Source organism: Nyctibius grandis, chromosome 5 (genome assembly GCF_013368605.1).
Source record: "Nyctibius grandis isolate bNycGra1 chromosome 5, bNycGra1.pri, whole genome shotgun sequence".
Classification (NCBI taxonomy): domain Eukaryota; kingdom Metazoa; phylum Chordata; class Aves; order Nyctibiiformes; family Nyctibiidae; genus Nyctibius; species Nyctibius grandis.
In genome coordinates this window covers 63,139,360-63,159,192 of record NC_090662.1, presented here as the reverse complement: position 1 = coordinate 63,159,192, position 19,833 = coordinate 63,139,360, and the positions used below count along the sequence as shown (strand labels likewise).

At 40.9% G+C, this 19,833-nt stretch overlaps 1 protein-coding gene across 4 annotated transcripts in view; it reads right to left on the bottom strand.

Annotated features, from left to right (window-relative positions):
* LARGE1 (LARGE xylosyl- and glucuronyltransferase 1) overlaps positions 1-19,833 on the bottom strand; it is a 300,056-nt gene that overhangs the window by 119,085 nt on the left and 161,138 nt on the right. The gene's annotated exons all lie outside the window — the stretch shown is intronic.

The following is a 19,833-nucleotide window of genomic DNA, read 5'->3' as shown; positions in this document are numbered from 1 at the left end:
GTAGCTGACATGCTCTCTTCCCTCTGAAACAGCACACAACTTTCTTCTGTATTCTCAGAGTTCCTGTACCAGAGCAGAGCTTTCACCCACCGCTAAGTTCATTAAAGAGACTGAGTGTACTACAGCAAACCTTTAAGAAGGACAAAATTTTAAGGGGAAAGGCAGGAAAAGCAGGTCATCTTAAAACAAACCCAAAACAGAAAGTGCAAACTGAAGTGTGAAGTTTTGCTTGTTTTTTTGAAAGGCACCTCATCCTGGCAATCCATTTATGTGTTCCCTTGTCTAAGCACATAATTCATATGTAATCACTTGCATATACAATCTGGCTGGCATGGTCACCTACGCAAGTGTATGTATTATTTACTTGCGCTCTCTCTAAGATTTGCACTGTAGAATGCCAGACGTAACACAAACAAGGATTGCTAGGACTCTGGTATAAATGACCATGAAAGAAATTAGAGAGGGATGCAACACACAGTGTGGTTTAATTTATGGATCTAAAGAGCCATCGTTCTTATTTCATTCTTTCTTGCTTGCTCTCTCTGTAATTTTTATGGTGCTTAGAAGAGTTTCTATCTCCCAGATACATGCCAATATTAAGTCACTAGTTATATAAAAATGAAGCTCAGTGCTCCCCAGAAATGTCCTATGTGTGTAACAGATCATTCCAAATCCACACCCCCAAAGCTATAGTTATTTGTGGTCATAACTCTCTCACATAATGGCCCTATGAAGGGACCACAACATCAAGGTGTCAGCAAAGCAGTATTTAACCTGCTTCCCCAAACTCTGCATATCATTCTGAATCTGCCACTTGACATCCTTGTGCTAGACCAGCCATTGAGATCAGCTCTCTAGTCATACTGACATGGTAGAAGAGTTAAAGTAATTTTACAGACTTGAGCTTGCTTTTATTATTATCCATCCCTATGTTATTAATTTTGGATGGCATGTCCTTCATTTAATTAGTCCAAATGAAATATTGCTCCAGAATAACTCCTAATATGCTTATGCAAATAAGCCTAATAAGGCAGGCGTTCAGATGTCGCATGGAGAGTCTGAGACAAACAGGGAAGGGAAAAGGTGGCTGGAAAAGTAAGAGTCACCTTCAAGGAGCCATTACTTTCTTTGCTCTCAGGATTCCCAATATCTAATACCACTGCCATGTATCGTTGCAGGGAGGAGATCCTTGCCTGGCTGTTCCTTCCGATCTGGCACACAGAAGCCAAAAGCTTGCCATCCTGAAGCCTGTTGTATGAAAAGATCGCTTTTGAAAATTAAAGGAGCAGTCCCTATTCCAAATGGTCCATCACAGCTGGCTAGCATGTGTTTGATTTGAGCATATGTTGAAGCTTGAACTGTCAAGTGGTTCAATATATCTTAAGTTTTCTCTCTGATGCAGAGTTGACTAAGGCATAAACAGGGGTCCTACTTAGTCCCCAGCATAATTCCTTCATGAGTTTGCTATTCACAAATAATGCAACCATTCCAAATTCATGCCAAGCAAAACTCCTTATGCTGCACAACAGCACTGTGAAGGCTCACTCTCTCTGGGTGTTACATACAGTCTTTCTAAAAGAAACACAAGAACACTATGGTTGAATATGTGCTTAGTAGTTAAGAAGTGCCAGTTTGAGATAATTAAAGTGGCCTAAGCACAAACTCTTGCAAAATTCTGCAACCTCCACGCTGTCCACTTTGATATAACTGGTAACATTTGACCTTTTCATTTATCTAAATATTGTCTAAATACTTTCTATTAAGTCTTAACACATTTTTTTTCTCTAGCATAGTTAAAATGACCCACATATGGAATGTTCGTGAATCATTTGCTTTTATAACTTAGATCAGAGTTGCCTTCAGAGAACAAATATTGCTAGAAGATATGGCAGGAACAGAAAAAAATAGTTAGTAAAAGAGGAAAGTGAAACAAAGTACTTTGCTGGATTTTTGTTCATTAGAGGAGAGTAAAGAAAGGCATTTAGCTGGTGCTGACAGTGATTCTTTAAAGCAAGCTAAGTGAAATAATACCCTCTCACTAAAGATCTTTCATCAGAACCATCTTTATTCTTTCCATAATTGAAGACTGAAAATACACTAAATTGCCTAAATTATTTGATGCTTCTGCCTATGAACATAGAAATTACATGCCCATGAGTCTGCACGCTGTACACAACTGTTGGCTTTGTTAAATGCCAGAGAACAACAGTCTCCATGTCCAGTGATACTTTACCAGTGAGTTGTCTTCCTTAACTATGCTCTAACTATCTCTGGGAAAAGCTGGCTGAAACACAGTGGCTATACACAGCCTAATTCAGCTTTCTCACAGTTGCTGCCACTGTATAAGTGCTCATTAGAGTTAGCAGAAGTACCTTTTTTAAGGAGAGAAGTCTAAGATAGACATATAGCTTAAAATCAAGCTTCCCTGTTTCTATGACGAAGAGATGGGAAAACAGTGGTTCCTTCTCTGTGAATGAATTGTATAGTGACTACATTCCCAAGTATTTAGGTATTTTTATTCTTAAAAACACTTAAGTCTGGTTGCCTACACATTCAGATCAAAGAGCACAACTCTTCTACCGAGTAACCACAAATATATTCAGCCAGACTTCGACTCTTACACTGTACTTCTTTAGGGAATTGTAGTGATTTTTTTTTCCCTAAGTATGCTAATTTTTTCCTCACAAACAGGTGATGGGGAAATTTGCCCAGGCCTCCGAGGTGAATACTACTTGCTCTGTAGCTGTGAGTGAAATCTGTACATGGGCAGGTGTCTTGAGCCTCTTTGAAAGGGATGGAGACTTGTCTTGTAGACTTAGCAGACAGCAAATTTGGAAAATACTACCAACATGAACAAAATGACAGCAGGAGCAGTGACCAACAGGAAAGAACAAACAATTTATGGCTGCCTGTATCGTATCAAATCAAAAGTCCATTGAGCTCGGTAGCCGGCCCCTGATAGTGGATGGTGGCAGGTGCCTACTGACGAAGATAAAACCAGGGAAATTCTACAGCAATACCACTCCCATATATACTCCCATCTTCTGGCAATTTGCACCAGATTTTGGAGCTAGAAGTGGTATTTTTTTCGTTAACAGCTTTTGATGGATTTTTCATCTGTGAATTTGGTTGCTTTTTGAAGTCCTGTAAGTTTTTAGCAACCACAACATCCTGCAGCAGAGTGCCACAGCTTATTTACAACTCCTGTTTGTTTGGACCCAGCTATCTACCAATTTAATTTGGGTCACATTCGTTTTCACAGAACTACCAGAACAGCAAATCCATTTCCCTGAGTAGTCATGGTTAATTCAGAACCCAACACTGTACACATAAAGTTAGGATTCTTTTTTCTCATGTGTCTTACTCTGCATTTATTAACAGCTGCCACCTGATCCTCATTGGGATACAGATGAAGAAAACAGCTCTTAGACGAATGTGGGAAGTAGGGTGAAGGGATGGGTGCCAGTCACGAGCATAAGTGTGGAAAAGGACAGAGCAGGTGCTCTGGTTGAGCGAGGAGAAAAATGCACTTTGAAGTTAAATGCCAGGATGAGATACAGTTTCGTATTTGCTAAAAGCCCAATTAATAAAATTCAATTATTATTACATTTCTATTTAAACCTTGTGCTCTTAAAGGTCATCAGTCTTACGGGCTAGGATACTTTGTTTGCAAATATGATTTTGCTGCACTCACCCTTCTCTTTGCTACGTTGCTAAGATTATGATAAACAGAGTGCTGGTTTATATATACACAGACTGGAGCATAAAAACAGTAGCAAGCATGGAAGCAGAGGAAAGCCAAACTAAGATTCTGCAGGACTGTGTATGTTTCTCTCATTACCTACTGTCTTCCCTTAAGTACTGGAGGTTGACAGAAAACCTAACAACCTGGCTTGCTATGTGCTTCTTGGATTGGGAGATGGTATATAATAGTACCATTAAACAAAACACTCCAGAGTTTTAGCTAGACAACTACATAAACCTGAGACTTCATTTCCCCTCCAAATGCAGTCCTGCCCCAGTTAACCAGATCCGACTACCTCCCTACCAGAAGAAAATCTGTCCTGACTTTTCCTGATGAATAGGTTGCAGTCCATACAGCACTACAGAACCACAAAATGGTTCAGGTTGGAAGGGACCTCTGGAGGTCACCTGGTCCAACCCCCCCTGCTCAAGCAGGCCACCTAGAGCAGGTTGCCTAGAACTGTGTCCAGATGACTTTTGAGTATTTCCAAGGATGGAGACTCCACAATCTCCGTGGGCAACCTGTGCCAGTGCTCTGTCACCCTCACAGTAAAAAAGTGTTTCGTGACATTCAGAGGGAATCTCCTGTGTTTCAGTTTGGGCCCTTTGTCCTGTCACTAGGCACCTCTGAAAAGAACCTGGCTCTGTCTTCTTTGCACCATCCCTTCAGGTATTTATATACATTGATGATATCCACCCGCAAGCCTTCTCTTCTCCAGGCTGAACAGTCCCAGCACTCTCAGCGTTTCCTCATATGTGAGGTGCTCCAGTCCCTTAACCATCTTTGTGGCCTTTGGCTGGACTCTCTCCAGTGTGTCCATGTCTCTCTTTTACTGAGGTTCCCAGAACTGGACCCAGCACTCCAGGTGTCGTCTACCAGTGCTGAGTAGAGGGGAAGGATCACCTCCCTCAACCTGCTGGCAATACTTTGTTGAATGCAGCCCAGAATACCATTAGCCTTCTTTGTTGCAAGGGCATGTTGTTAGCTCATGTTCAATCTGGTGTCCACCATGACTCCCAGGACGGTTTCTGCCAAGCTGCTTTCCAGCTGGGCGGCCCCCAGCATATACTGGTGCATGAGGTAGTTTCCAGGTGCAAGACTTCACACTTCTCCCTGTTGAACTTCAGTGAGGTTTTTGTCAGACCCTCTTGTCTGTTAAATAATATATTGTTCCATTTTCTTAACAGAATTCCTCACTGTCACACAGAATGTATAGCAGTGTAGCACACCCTGAGCTACAAAAAGTGCTTCCTGTTCAGCACAAGATGAGGGAAGTTTGGCTGATGAAGTGTTTTCCCTGGCAGCATGTTCTTAAACACTTTACACTGGAAAAATGCAACCTTCAATACTGTACTGATTTTCTCAATACATTCATTGCACCTTCCTAGATACGCTTGGAAAAAAAATCAATCAAAATAATCCTCAGCTATGACATAATATCCCTATCCCCACTCCAAGTAAAAGATACCCTTTCTGCTCAGCTGATTTCACAAAAGCACCGCTACAGCCAGTATCTTGCAAGAGCCTGAAGGTCAGACTGCCTGGGTTGATGCATCAGGCTGAGAAATAGCAAGCCCAGAGGCAGAAGGTGCCACTTGCACACACCCCTCTCACAGGTGGGCTAAAAATAGGATCAAATAGACTCAAATCCCACTGCCACCCAGTCTTAATGGCTGCAGATTCACTGTGGTGAGGAAACAGCCAGCAGCAAATCACACAGAATCACAGAATCACAGAATGTTAGGGATTGGAAGGGACCTCGAAAGATCATCTAGTCCAATCCCCCTGCCGGGGCAGGATTGCCTACACCATATCACACAGGAACGCGTCCAGGCGGGTTTTGAATGTCTCCAGAGAAGGAGACTCCACAGCCTCTCTGGACAGCCTGTTCCAGTGTTCAGTCACCCTTACAGTAAAGAAGTTTTTCCTCAAATTTAAGTGGAACCTCCTGTGCTCCAGCTTGCACCCATTGCCCCTTGTCCTGTCAAGGGATGTCACTGAGAAGAGCCTGGCTCCATCCTCATGACACTTGCCCTTTACATATTTATAAACATTAATGAGGTCACCCCTCAGTCTCCTCTTCTCTAAGCTAAAGAGACCCAGCTCCCTCAGCCTCTCCTCATAAGGGAGATGTTCCACTCCCTTAATCATCTTCGTGGCTCTGCGCTGGACTCTCTCTAGCAGTTCCCTGTCCTTCTTGAACTGAGGGGCCCAGAACTGGACACAATACTCCAGATGCGGCCTCACCAGGGCAGAGTAGAGGGGGAGGAGAACCTCTCTCGACCTGCTAACCACACCCCTTCTAATACACCCCAGGATGCCATTGGCCTTCTTGGCCACAAGGGCACACTGCTGGCTCATGGTCATCCTGTTGTCCACTAGGACCCCCAGGTCCCTTTCCCCTACGCTGGTCTCCAACAGCTCTGCCCCCAACTTGTACTGGTACATGGGGTTGTTCTTGCCCAGATGCAGGACTCTACACTTGCCCTTGTTATATTTCATTAGATTTCTCCCCGCCCAACTCTCCAGCTTGTCCAGGTCTCTCTGAATGGCTGCGCAGCCTTCCGGCATCTCAGCCACTCCTCCCAGTTTTGTGTCATCAGCGAACTTGCTGACAGCGCACTCTAATCCCTCATCCAAGTCATTAATGAATATATTGAATAGAACTGGTCCCAGAACCGACCCTTGCGGAATTCCGCTAGACACAGACCTCCAACTGGACTCTGTCCCGCTGACCACCACTCTCTGGCTTCTTTCCTTCAGCCAGTTCACAATCCACCTCACTACCCGATCATCCAGACCACACTTCCCCAGTTTAGCTGCGAGGATGCTGTGGGAGACCGTGTCAAACGCTTTACTGAAATCGAGATAGACCACATCCACAGCTTTACCATCATCTATCCACCGGGTAACATCCTCATAAAAGGCTATCAAGTTGGTTGAGCAAGACTTCCCCTTGGTGAAGCCATGCTGAGTGCCCCTAATGATCCCCCTATCCTTGATGTGCCTAGAGACAGCACCAAGAACAAGTTGCTCCATCACCTTTCCAGGGATGGAGGTGAGGCTGACTGGTCTATAGTTACCCGGGTCCTCCTTCCTGCCCTTTTTGAAGACTGGAGTGACATTCACTTTCCTCCAGTCCTCAGGCACCTCTCCCGTTGCCCACGACTTAGCAAAGATGATGGAGAGTGGCCTAGCAATGACTTCCGCCAGCTCCCTCAGCACCCGCGGGTGCATCCCATCAGGGCCCAAATAGGAGGAGTCAGAAAACAGAAAAGGCTGGGGGAAGTTGAAAAGGCAGTCTGTAGGTAATTCTGCCTCCCTAGAGCTTCCATGTCAGGTTTTGCTTTTAAAAAAATCTGGCATCTAGAATATACTGATTGAAATAAAGAGTAATGGGAATTAAGCTTTCTAATGAATGACTTGATGGAAACCTGGATTTCCAAACGTATTCAGCATCTACTATATCTCACCAACTTCAACATCGGCACCATCTACCTGAAGATTATATAGTCAGGTGATAAACTAACTTTAGAATCTTAAAAAAAAGCAAACAAAGCAAAACAAAACTTCCAGACCACAGCACAATCATACAATTTGTGCAGACCTACAGCACTCTTTATCTGAGTTGTTTTGAATTCTGTCTGACACTGATCTGAAAACCAGTGCAATCTACATGGTGCAAGAACTTCCAGCTGGAGGGACCTCTGTGAAGGAAGACCAGCCAAATTCTTTGGCAGCTGCTGGCTTCAGACAGCCCTTACAAATGGCCCAGGTATGGGAAATAGCTCTGGAAATTCTGATGTGTGAATCAGAAAACAATAAAAATTGTTATTTCCTCAGACTGGATAAATAACTTCCTAGACACAGCTGATACTTGTTTTCACAGCTTTTTCATTACTTGTTTAGTCCTTTGCTGCTTCTACAAACCCTAGAAGTACCAAGATTTTTTTTTTTTTAATCATGTGACCTTTATTTAAGACAAAACTAATAGAACTGGGGCTTTCATGTCATTTCTAAACTGGAGGAAAATACTGTCACCATTTTAATGACCATCACATTACTAAGTTTTTTTGCAACACAAAGGATAAAAAGAGAAGGAAAACAAACAATACCATACTGCTAGCACAGGACAGGAACTTTTCTTGATGCAGTTTTTCTCATCACTGTTTTTAAATTTCACACACAGGGAGAACTTCATCCTGCTGTGAATTTTTGCCATACCTCTTCTCACATTCATGAAAACTGAGTCACAATTCCAGCAGCACTAGCACCGATCAGGGTTAGTTTGAGGATAATCTTTCCTATTTCACATTGACCATACCTCACAATATCTAAACTCTTCGCAGGGTCATCTGGCTGATCCTCTTTCTCACTTTTTTGCTTCCTGGAAAGCAATATCAACATCTTGTTGCTGAGATTGGGTTAACTGAATTTTTGAGAAAGGAGGGGAATAGCAGGTTAAAATTAAATATGGGTAACATTCATGCCTGTCTTTAGCACACTGAATTTCTTTTTTACAGATAATAAATTTAAAAAGAATTGAGAGAAACCAATTCTGAGTGACCAAAGAGCTTGAAAGGAAGAAAGTGACTGTCACCTGTAATAGTTTCCTCAGGAGGAATGCCAAAAGGAATCTCCTTGCTTCTCACCTTTGGAAAATCACTGTCTTTTCTCCATCCTTGTCAGATATCCAGCAAACATTAACAGAAGAGCCTTATTTAAACGAAAACAGACTCTTCTGTTAATGGTTGCTGGATAACTTGTAACTTCAACCTTGAATTTGATTTTTTCCTGGGTGATTCACAGGTTTTGATTATACTGATATTCCCCCCCCATGACAGGTCCTTACTATTTATATGAATGGTTGTCAAGGAAACCAGGAATCCAGCAAAGCTGGGGGACTTTTCTAGATTCAGAATTTCTGGTGCCGGAGTATTTAAAAAATTAATAATAATTCACACTGAGAAACAACTCTAAGGAAATGGGAGTTTATACATTTTTGCTAGAATTATTTTTCTATTTCTGCTCTCCTTTGCTGCTGCTGTTCTTACTCATCACAGAAGCACTGGTGACTTTAATAGAATTCTGCCTCATCTCTTGCTTTATGAACAGATGATATCTTCCACACATACATGCAACAAGTCTGGCTACAAATAGCGGTGAGCAAAAAGCTTGAGATAGAAATGGATGATTATCTGAACCTCTGGGTCCTGGATAATGTAGAGCAAATGCAGAAACTGTGGAGCAAGTCACAACTGGAAAAGAAGATTAGATATCAAAAAGGCAGAACAAAATCTTCCAAATCGGCATCAGCATACAGCAAAGGAGAATAACTGCAAATTAATTCTCATCTCTGTAGCAAAGTCTGTAACATAGTCTGACTGATGCTGATGCTTGGTAGTTTTTTTTTCTTCCTTTCCAAATCTTTCACCAATACACACATATACACAAAGGGCAGACGAGTGGGAAAAACGTGATTTAGGAATGCTTCTTCAAAACAACTTCCTTAATAACAAAATTAACTGAGGGTGCCAAGAGTTAAGCCATGCTCCATGTATGGAACCAACATGCTTTATACAGGTGAAACTGTAGACTGTTATACAAAGTAAAATGGATGGTTTTTTGTCTCTGCCATTTAGGTAGCAAGACATTCAGCCATACAGCTTCTTCAGAAAAGAAATGACCAAAAGGTAATTCCCCTCCTGGGATCTTTGAGGATTATCTCCCTCCGCTTAGGCCTTTGGCTGGCTTTTTTCCACAAGGTTTCCATTCCTTCCTCCTTGCTTAGCCCCACCAAATTCAAACGGCCAATTTCCATTTGACACCAAGTCCTTTTCTTTACTCTGAGACATTCTTAATTTTCTCCACTGCTTCTTGCTATCTCCAAAAAGCTGAATGCCTTCTTTGTTTTTCTCTATTCATTTGTGCAAGATGAGACTGCAGAACAGAAAAGTCTGGCCAGTCTCAGATAGTGCTGTTTGTTGTTCCTTTGGGGCCTTTGGACTCGACTCCAGCTGTTTTTCAGTGTGGCAGTCAAGAGTGGAGGACCTACAAGAGTCAGAGCATCCTGAGAGAGGTCAGTGAGAATAAACCAAACACCAGCCTCCCAGTCCTAACTCTCCAGCAGAGGCAAAAGTACAAGTCTTCCCTAGAAGATAAGATAAAGCCTTTTTTTTTTTTTTTTTTTTCCTGTCAGTGAATGAGTGAAAAGAGAAACACAAGCTGGACTAGATAAAATGGCAGGAAGCCAGAGCTTTCTGCCAAAAGCTGACTGACAGGTAGATATGGCTAGAATTTGGCCAGTGGTCAAAAGCAACTCATGGCTCCCCTTCTCACATAACCTGTATGGAAAGATAAGAAAGATCAATTGCACACTTTAATTGCTAGTGAACTCAATCAACAAGCTCTTTGTATTAATCCATCAGGGAAGATACAAATCCATGAAAATATTACCACTGGCAGCTTTTTAATTTTTAGCAACTATGCAAATACATGCCCATTAGCTGCAGCCATTACATGTTCTGGCAAATTTCCATGCAGCTCTTGGGGTCAAAGTCCAGAGGCATCCAATCTGTACTTTGCATGATGTCAGGATATTAAACAGGTGTCATCAAGACACACTGTCCAGAATAAAAAGCAACACCATCTCCTGCATAAACACATGTTATATTGGATAGACAATAGCCTCAGCTCAGTGACAAAAATGTATCTAAAGTGGGATTTTTTTCCCTACTGGATTTTGGGCAAGAGTCCTTTTTTTAAGGATGATGAAAGAAGGCAGCAGAACAGTTACAGTGACTACTATTAAGCAAGTAATGCCTGGCAGGAAACTGCAGGTCTAAAATATTAGTTATCATGTGCAAAAAACACCTCAACCAAAACCCAAAAATGTTGAGGAAAGGATTTCTCACTTTTTTAGGACTGAAAGATCTAGTCTTGTTTGTATCCAATACAAACCAGAACATAAGTCAATGCAACAGCCAGAGTTGCAGAAGATGATGGTTTGTGGAAAGGATGTGGGAATGCAACTTCCACCAGATGTCTGACATCCTAATATGAGGTCAAAACATAGCAAATACATATCTAAAAAAAAAAGGATGCATTCTTCTATTCAGAAGGAAATCACTAGCTACTGTCCATCATCTCACCAGTAAAATCACCTCTCTCCAGACCTAAACTTTTAATGTTTCTACCTTCAGAACAAGAATGGTGAAACTTCGACAGCTTAAAATGCTGCACCAAGGAAGAGGCCCATTCCAAGTGTGTAGAACACACATCCAACTGGTGGAATAAATGCCACACCCCATAAAGAACTATTACTTCTCTTATTTTCAGCAAAAGCAAAGAATTTGCAGGAAAACAAATCGTTCTCCATCCTGAAGGGTTGGAGGCCAGGTGAGTGGGAACTTCTTATATTGCAACAACTGCTTCAAGAAAACAAAAATTATATGAAGCAGTGTTCTTTTCTCCAATGATAAGTATCATAATAGATCAAAACTCCTGGAGAATAAAAGGCTCCAGGAATACATCTGGGATAAAAAGGATAATAAAGGATAAAATGTATTACAATTATGAACAAGCAATACTAACAATAACCTAGTATAAGAAGCACTGAATGCAACAGAGGGGAAAAAAGTATTATTTTCCTTTGTTACTATAAAGAGATAAGATGTCTCTCAAACAATGCAGTACTAACTAGAGAAATAATCTGAAGAAAATAAAGACATAATTGGGAAAGCTGGGCTCCTCCAAAGCAAGAAATATTGAGCTTGATATTAATGACACCAGTCTAGCTTCTTGCCTAGGTTCTGGTTAAATATTGGTCAAATACTTCAGATAACAGTGAATTTGCATGAGTGGTGTCTAAAGGAACTGTCCATGTAGCAGGCATGTCTCTCTTACACTTCTTGAAACTTTTGGTGTGAGGGCTAAGGCCATTGATGTCACCCTAAATCCATATAATCTTGTTTCACCCTAAGGACCATCAGATAAAAATGCACTCAGATAGACAGGTGAACACAGATCCTAAATGGCTGATTAAAACAATACAGCTGGAACCATTTTATAAAGGCTTTCAACTGTATCAGCTAAAAACTGTGGAATACATTCAACTGTGAAAGGGGTCAAACCTGAAGTAATGGAACAGTATATGGGAAAATTATCAGGGGATTGAAACAATGCTGAGTTTTCATCTTTGTTGCTGAAAGGGTGAGACCTAGACACCATCATCTTACCCTCAAAAAATGAAACTTTTGCAGGATTAAGACAGTTTGATCTGAAAAGTGGTATCTCCACTAACAGAAATTAAATTTCACAATTTAGAAATTCAAATGTTCTCATATGAATTTGACTTAAAAAGAGGTACCATCAGTGGCATCTAATTAATAACCTTATTATAAATCTCCCCTTTGAAGCAGGTACTCAAACTCTAAATCAGTCTGAATGCCCTTACTCAGGCTGAGATGGTTTCAGAAGACCTATGAGAAGAGTGACTCCACTGGCTTGTAATTTCCAGTGCTGTGAAAAAGTGTCACACAAAGAGGTGTGCCAAGGTAAAATAAACATCATTTTTCACCACAAGAACGACCATTTCGGCCCTAGTGCTTCAGAATACTTTCTGCCTACACTGTCTGCTGGACCGCTCCATGGGAAGGAGCTCACATCTGAACTATCGTGCAACACTTCCCTGAATTCCAGTTGTTTCTCAGAAACAAGCCAATGCCAAGTACTTTACACATGACAAATTTTAACAACGCCAGCTCCACGGTGGTGAATCAAGGATATTCTTGGAGTCCTTCCAGTCTGCTATCTTTTTTCAGCTTATCTATCAGACATGAAAATACATACACTTCAGTTCTTTGTAAATCTAAAAGCAAGGATCACTAAACATTTTTATAAGATGCTCACATCAATATCAATCCTGAATAGGAATGCCTTGAACAGTCACTGCTGTTCTATCAGTAATCGAATGCCCTATGACAGGGAGGTATCCTTATGAGCAAGTGAAAAGCCATTAAGATCTAAGACTATGGTCATTATAGGTCTTCCCAGCTTTTTATCTGTTAGTGCCAAGAAAAGAAATTGTGATGGAACACAGGATGAACATCAACTCTCCCCAGCAAATACAGGGGATATACAACCTACACCCCTTGTGCAGATCAAAGTGTCAAATAATTTCTGTATGTCCAAGGTTAGGACAGCAAAATGCTTTCATTTCTCATGGATGGATGATGAAGTTTGAGAAAGCAGTTGCTGTAATGGGGATACACAGCACAAACAACAGTTGCAGCAGTCAGTTTGAGGCACTGCATGTTTTTAACTTCTTTTTTTCCAGGGCACACTGGATAATTTTTGTCAAACTGAATAATTTTTGGAAAAAATCATGTGCAGTTATTCATCTTTTTCTCATTCTCTGTTAAAATAGCCTTCCCTGGAGGTGCAGCACATGTTGCTGCAATAAGAGTGATGTTTAAGAAGCTGAATGCCAAACAGGAATCCTTGCTATTGAAATGTCACAGTCAGCTACTATGATACAAACGTGAGTGATGGCAGTGGATGAGAGTTGGCTCCTTATTCCTCACTTCACTTATGTTACAAAGAACAGCTACCCTGGCTTCCTGGTGGGGGTAGTACATAGTGACTGTACTGCTTTTCCCTAGTATCAAGAAAAAGGTGGGGCTACAGAGAAGCCCACAACGGTTAGAGATAAGTTATAAAATTAATAAAGAACTCCAATGTTTCCAAAACACCAGCAACAGTAGGAAAGCTGAAGGGGTTTATAAAGCCAGGCATGAGGCTTTCTTTTGGAATAGCCAGTTGTGCACCAGAAGCACTGCACAATATAACACAGTAGGCAGACTGGGACCCTTGAAAGAGGCCCAGGAAATACTGCACCTTGCATCACATTGGGCTTCATCCCAGTATACCAAGTTCTTACAGTTCCAAATCTTAAGTTAACTGACAACTTTTGTAAGTCCAAGGAGAAATTACACAAAAATCATCAAAAAGCTATTCGACCTTTGCTATTTTGCCTCCCTCCACAGATAAAGTCAGAGGTGAGGCTGCTCATGAAAGTCAGATGTCACTAAGCAGACAACAACTGCTGGAGTCAGTAACGGCACCATGACTCCCATTCTCATGACCGATTTCTGACCAGCCTCACCAATTTCCACAGCACTTCTTTCATCACTGCCTGTTTTGAGTAGACAGAAATTTAAGACCCAGTGTGATTTTACGTAAAATTACTTCTTTTTTCATATTTGGGCCCTGAATAATAATGGAAAACACATCTATTTTTAATTTGTAATGTTGCATTGCTTTTTTTGTGCAGAAGAGGGACCAGAGGCCCTCTTAGGCTACTTAGCCTCTACTTAGGCTACTCACTCTGCACGGATAGATTCTGACCACTTCACAAAGGTTTCACTGTGCTGGGGAGTTTGAATTGCTATCCGTTTCTCAGTGGATACTCATTTCCTCCCAAGCAGCCTGAAGGAACGTATCTTGCCTTACAAAACCTGGTCTGTTAATGCCCAATCATCTGTACTGAAAATCATGGATAAAAGTCTAAAACTAAGCCATGCAAGTTATGAAAATCTATACAATGTTTTGGCTATAGGCTTTGGTTTTCAAAATATTAAATTTGCATTTTCTCTTTTTTTAAAAAAAAACATTCTTTAAAAGAGAAAGGGAAAAGGAAGGAAGGAACAGCAGTGTATGCTTATTATTTCACTGACATATACAGTAGAACAGTTTACAGAAAAGAAAAAAGGCTGGTGAAATATAGGAGCATTGCAAGCCCACCATAACACGTGACAGTATTTGACCAAAACCACAGTGCTGTAGAAACACTTTAATTGAACACCGACCACTGTGTAAATGAATGTAAATATAAGCAGATGCTGTGTTTCACATCCTGTACTGCATTAATAGCAATTAGATCTTGCATATGAAGTGGAAAAGAAAGGGAAGTAATGTACGTCTGCTTTATAACTTTGTGTGTCTGCCTCTGAGGCATACAGTGAACTAAACAAATAAACAATCATGCACTGCCCTTGAATAATATATAATCTGCATGCAGTGCAATACAAATATAGTCTAACTGTTATAATCTGTGACAGTTAGTAGCCAGTCATTAGTCCTGGGAAAAAAAAATTGTTACAGGTGGCTGCTTCTAGAACATCCAGCATAACTGCTTGACCAGGAAGACGGTGGAACGCAGGAGAATGCTGGCCAGTTTTGTTGTTCAAGGCTTTGTCAACAGCCTTGACCAAACCGGCTGTCATTGTTTGGTCGTTGTTACAATGACACCAATGTCACCGCTGTCATTGTTACCCTCTGCAATTGATGTGACTAACACTAAGTTAATAATCTGTTCATAAAATATCATCTCACACATTCCCAACTGTCAATCAGCTCCCTCCCTCCCATGTTCACCAGGTGGTATCTCCAGTTCTGTTGGAAATATTTGCTTGAACATGGTTCCAAAATTGTTATATGGCAATGTATGATACATACAGCCCCATCAATGCTATGATTCATTGGGAAAGCTTCCATTGGTAGCAAAAAAATTTCACGGCATTTGATTTGCTTTTGGTGTCCTTTGTTGCACAGACGCTTACAAACAGATCATACGTTAAAAAAGCTAACATTATTGGGATATTGGCTTAGGGTAACTCTTGCATGGACAACACAATTTGTCAAACAGGACACTTGGTTGCTGTCTGGATGGTGAAGGGAGTCTCCATGCCTAGGGTCCTTGCAGGGGCCTCTTAGTTGGATTGGATGAGACTCTCTAAAACACACTTCTGTCCAATTTTTATAATCCAGCTGGCCTGTGGTCCTAACATGACCACTGCAAGACATGCATAATCCACCACTATAGATTACCTTAGCCTACATACAAAACATTTCTTAACTATTTTAAGTATGTACAGAAGACTGTCGTATATGGTCATTTCTACACATGAAGGAACTGTTTCTATTGATTGTCTTACCCTTGCACAATTGATTAATTTTGCAGCAGGAACTGTCTGGGAATGTCTGGGACAACCAGATTCTCCACCCAGGGTGTTGATCAACACATTCAAGCACACAAAGTGGTCTAGACACAGCAGGGATTGCCTAGGAAATCTCAAGAACTGACTGAAATTCCCACTGGGAGAGCTCCTGTAACAATCTGTCAAATACTTCTTGTGCAGATGGCCAGCAGTTCAGTCAGTCACCTAGTTTCAACTTGGTCTGCTGTCTCAAATCAGCCCTTTATCTCATCTATGCAGACAACTAGCCTGGGAGTTCCTGGACCACCCTGGGAATTAGTAACTTAAGTGCATTGGGAAGGCACACAGTCACAGCCCTGAGACCCAACTATACTACAATTATAATTAAAGAATTAAACTTGATTTTCCTGTTTAAATCTCATAGCCCTTGCCCATCTATCTGACCAAATGATGTCAACGTCTGACCTCGTGAATTGTCTTCACAGTTCAGATGGAAGTGTCTAAGGAGTGACTCATCTCATGCTTAAGTAAATGCCTAACGTTAGGCGATATTTATGCCACACAGTATCCCAGCTTGGTTTTGCTCTCTGTATCACACCATTGATTTTGACTGAGTGGGCAGACAACATCAACATTTCTGATATGAAATCACCTAAGACAGCACTGGCATTGAGATTTGTGGTCTATTGTTTCTGGGAACAGTAAAAGCTGGAATACTGTCCACATATGCAGTAAACTGTGGAACTTTTCACACTTCACTTTCAGGTCATATGCTCATCTATTGCAAAAATCTATTCACCATCCCTACCTTCAAGTTCACAGAACAATTGCAACACGTTTGTGGGCTGAACTATTTAAAAAACATGGCTTTTCTGCTTTACCAGTGATGATCAGACTACGTTTATCTGGGCCATCAAGATTCACACACAGCAGAGCAGGCAACTGCTCATTCTACCTTCTGCATCCCTCAGTTCACCTGACATTGTCAGCAGTCTGTCAGGCAACATCTGGGAAAACAAACTCGCTTCATCTGTATTCCACACATCACACATACTGTACTGCTTTATCAGCTGCTCCTCTGCTGAATGCAGATCACAATGGGTTTAATGCCTATACTTCATTGTGAGTGAACAGACATGAGATTCCATGTTCAATAATGACATATAGAAGCTAAGTGCTCTTGTTGCATATCTTCAACTGTTAGCTCTGGAATTTCTTTATGTAAGACTGAACTGAAAATAACACAATATCCTGCAGCCTGATATTTGCAAGCCACAGCTGTAATGGGTCTTTTAGATCAACGTTTCACAGGTATGTTTTTTTCTTTTATTTAATGTTCAAAGATGACAATTTTCAGTTTCCAGTTATTTTGTGGGATGTATTGCTGTAGTAGCTACATCTACTGCATTAGGACCAAAGCTGAATAACACAGCTAATGTGATCATGTAAAGTGAATCTACATTGCCAAGTAACTTACCAGTTTGTAGTCACAGTCATATGTGACCACATAAATTTGGAAGAGTTATGTGTGGGCCAAACTGAGTAGAACAAGAATGAAGTCTGCAGCTACAGAATGGCTCAATTACTGGCACTATTATCAGCTGCCCACACTTCAAGGATGCTTATTGCTGATTACTAACTGCATGTAGCAAGTTTAGTTAATGGGAGAGAGTTGCACTGGCAGTACAGTTCACAATCTGAACAGCTTCTAAGCTGAGGGAGAGCTTTTAGGCACTGATCTCCCTTGTAGTTATTGGCAAGGTAATGAGGAGACAGGCCAAGTTATGTTGGGGGAGGTTACAAGCATCTTAGTAGAACCGGCTGTTACAATCATCAAACTAGCTGTTTAAAAGAAATATATCCTGCAATCTCTGACCCTTTTCCTGGAAATGCTGTTATCTTGGCTCAGCTCCACAGCCAAGTCTCCTCCTTTTCCACCCCATCCCCTATCACATGCCTCAAGCAAAGATAGACCTCTCCCTGGCCATCCTTTCCTGTGCTCTATCCCTCTTACAAGCAGGTTGGTGTTAGTTTGGTAGCACCCACCTCTAGGGAGAGAAGGAACATCATAGGCTCTTTTTGGTGCAGGATGAACATGAACCGTGACAGTCACCTCGCAAAAGGAAAAGTAAGTCTTCTCTAAATTTTAAAAGGAACATCTAACATGCGTAATTCACAGCAGCAGACAAAGCAGATGTGTTGGTTTGCTGGCCCTAGAAATTCTGGGATAATCACCGGTACCTTGTCTTCCTTTCCTTCAATGAAGTGTCCACTTCATCTCTAAAACCTGAGAGAAAACAAGACCTATTGCAGAGCCTTATTTTCTACACCTTCCTTCAGGACACTGGTTGCTCTGACTCTAAGATAAAGATCATATTAAGAACTGCAGGGTACGTTAAGAAACATTGCCAAATATTTTAGTCTCCAAATTCTGCCTTTTAAAAAATTAATACTCTAGTGGAAAGTGTTGCCTGAATTCTAAGTAGCTATTTGAAAACAAAAAAGCATCCATACTATTTATGGAGGAACTGACACTAAGTGCTCCCTTCCACTATTTGAGCAGCAACAGGAGCAGGAGCAGGATCAGGACTTTTCCCAGGACTTAAGGGCTTAAGCTAACATGCCAGCTCCTGCTGCATGAGAAGTAAGAGGCTGGAAGCTCATACTTATCCAAAGGGAAAAAAACAAACATGAAATGAAATGTTTTCTGTAGCAGCTAAAACGTGTTCCAAAACAATGAAACATTGGTGAATGAAAGCTAATCAGAAAATTCTCAAGCTATTTTTCAGTCTAAACCCTTTTAAATGTCAGCAATTGGTATTGCTTACAGGTTTAAAAAAGAGCTATGGAGAGTCATTAAAACCAAAACAGAGTATATACTGTAACACTGGATTCATAGATCACTTTAGAGAAAGGTAAACTTTCTAGTAAACATTCCAGCATCAGCTCTACATTTTCCTAACACTGGACAGTATAATATAGCTCCCAAGAGTACAAGTGAAATACATGAACCCCAGACAATCATTAAATCCTTTCTAGAGGCTATGCAGGAAACAAATGAGATGAGCTCCTACAGTTGTCTGTAAACAGCTCCTCTGTCTTCTTTGCTAAAACTTGCAGGATGGTCTGGATATGAGCCAGCATCATACCCGGGTTTTTAAAACTCCATTTATATTTACAACTCTTTGCTCTCCTTTGGCAGTGTCTGTCACATTCACCTATGCTGAGTACTACTTTATACTGTGTTTTTTGGCTACTGAAATCAGGGAAATTGCTTGATATGCAGTATGATGAGCTCTGAGCAAGAGTGGCAGACCTGGAAAGATATATTTATGCATCAATACCTGCATCCAGTAAGAAAGTGATCCCCAACCTAAGGCCTATGCATTACATACCGGATAGTCCAGTGTTGCTTTAGGTCACCAGCCATATAAAAATTAAAGCTGAGTGAAGATGGAGGGACAAAACAAGACATTGCTCTGTAGCCTCATATCTGCACAGTGTTTTGCCTATAAATCAGCAAGTTGAGGATCACTGAAGTAAGCTCTCCTGGTTGTTATTTATTTAACTAGATTGGACCATACCCGAATGACCAGAAGGAAAACACTAAGAGGTCTGTTTTGTCCAGCTGAGTAGCTAATTAAGCACTGTAAAACACTACAATTTGCAGAAAAGCACATGTAATATAGACATGTACAAGATTTACAAGAACAAACCCTCTCCTTGCTATGAAGCTATAAAGAACAGAAGGGAGATCTCTAGCTAATTAGGTTAATACCAGCTTATGGCTTCATGTAGAAGGACCAATAAAACAATAAAAACAACTAGAAACAAAATATTTTTCTCAAGGATCATTTTTTCCCTTTTCCATCTCTATCTACAATTTTTTGTACTCAAGATTCCACAACATGGTGTGCTTTGAATTTACCCCTTAATTAGCATAGCAATTTGCTAAATTTTGTTTTTTCCTTGTTTCAGGGTGCTGTTCAGAACAGTCTGATAAGTCATACAAATTATTGCCACCAACTCCAAATGCTAAAATCTGAATACTTAATTCTACCTCCACAGCTAAAAAACGTGCAACTCAAA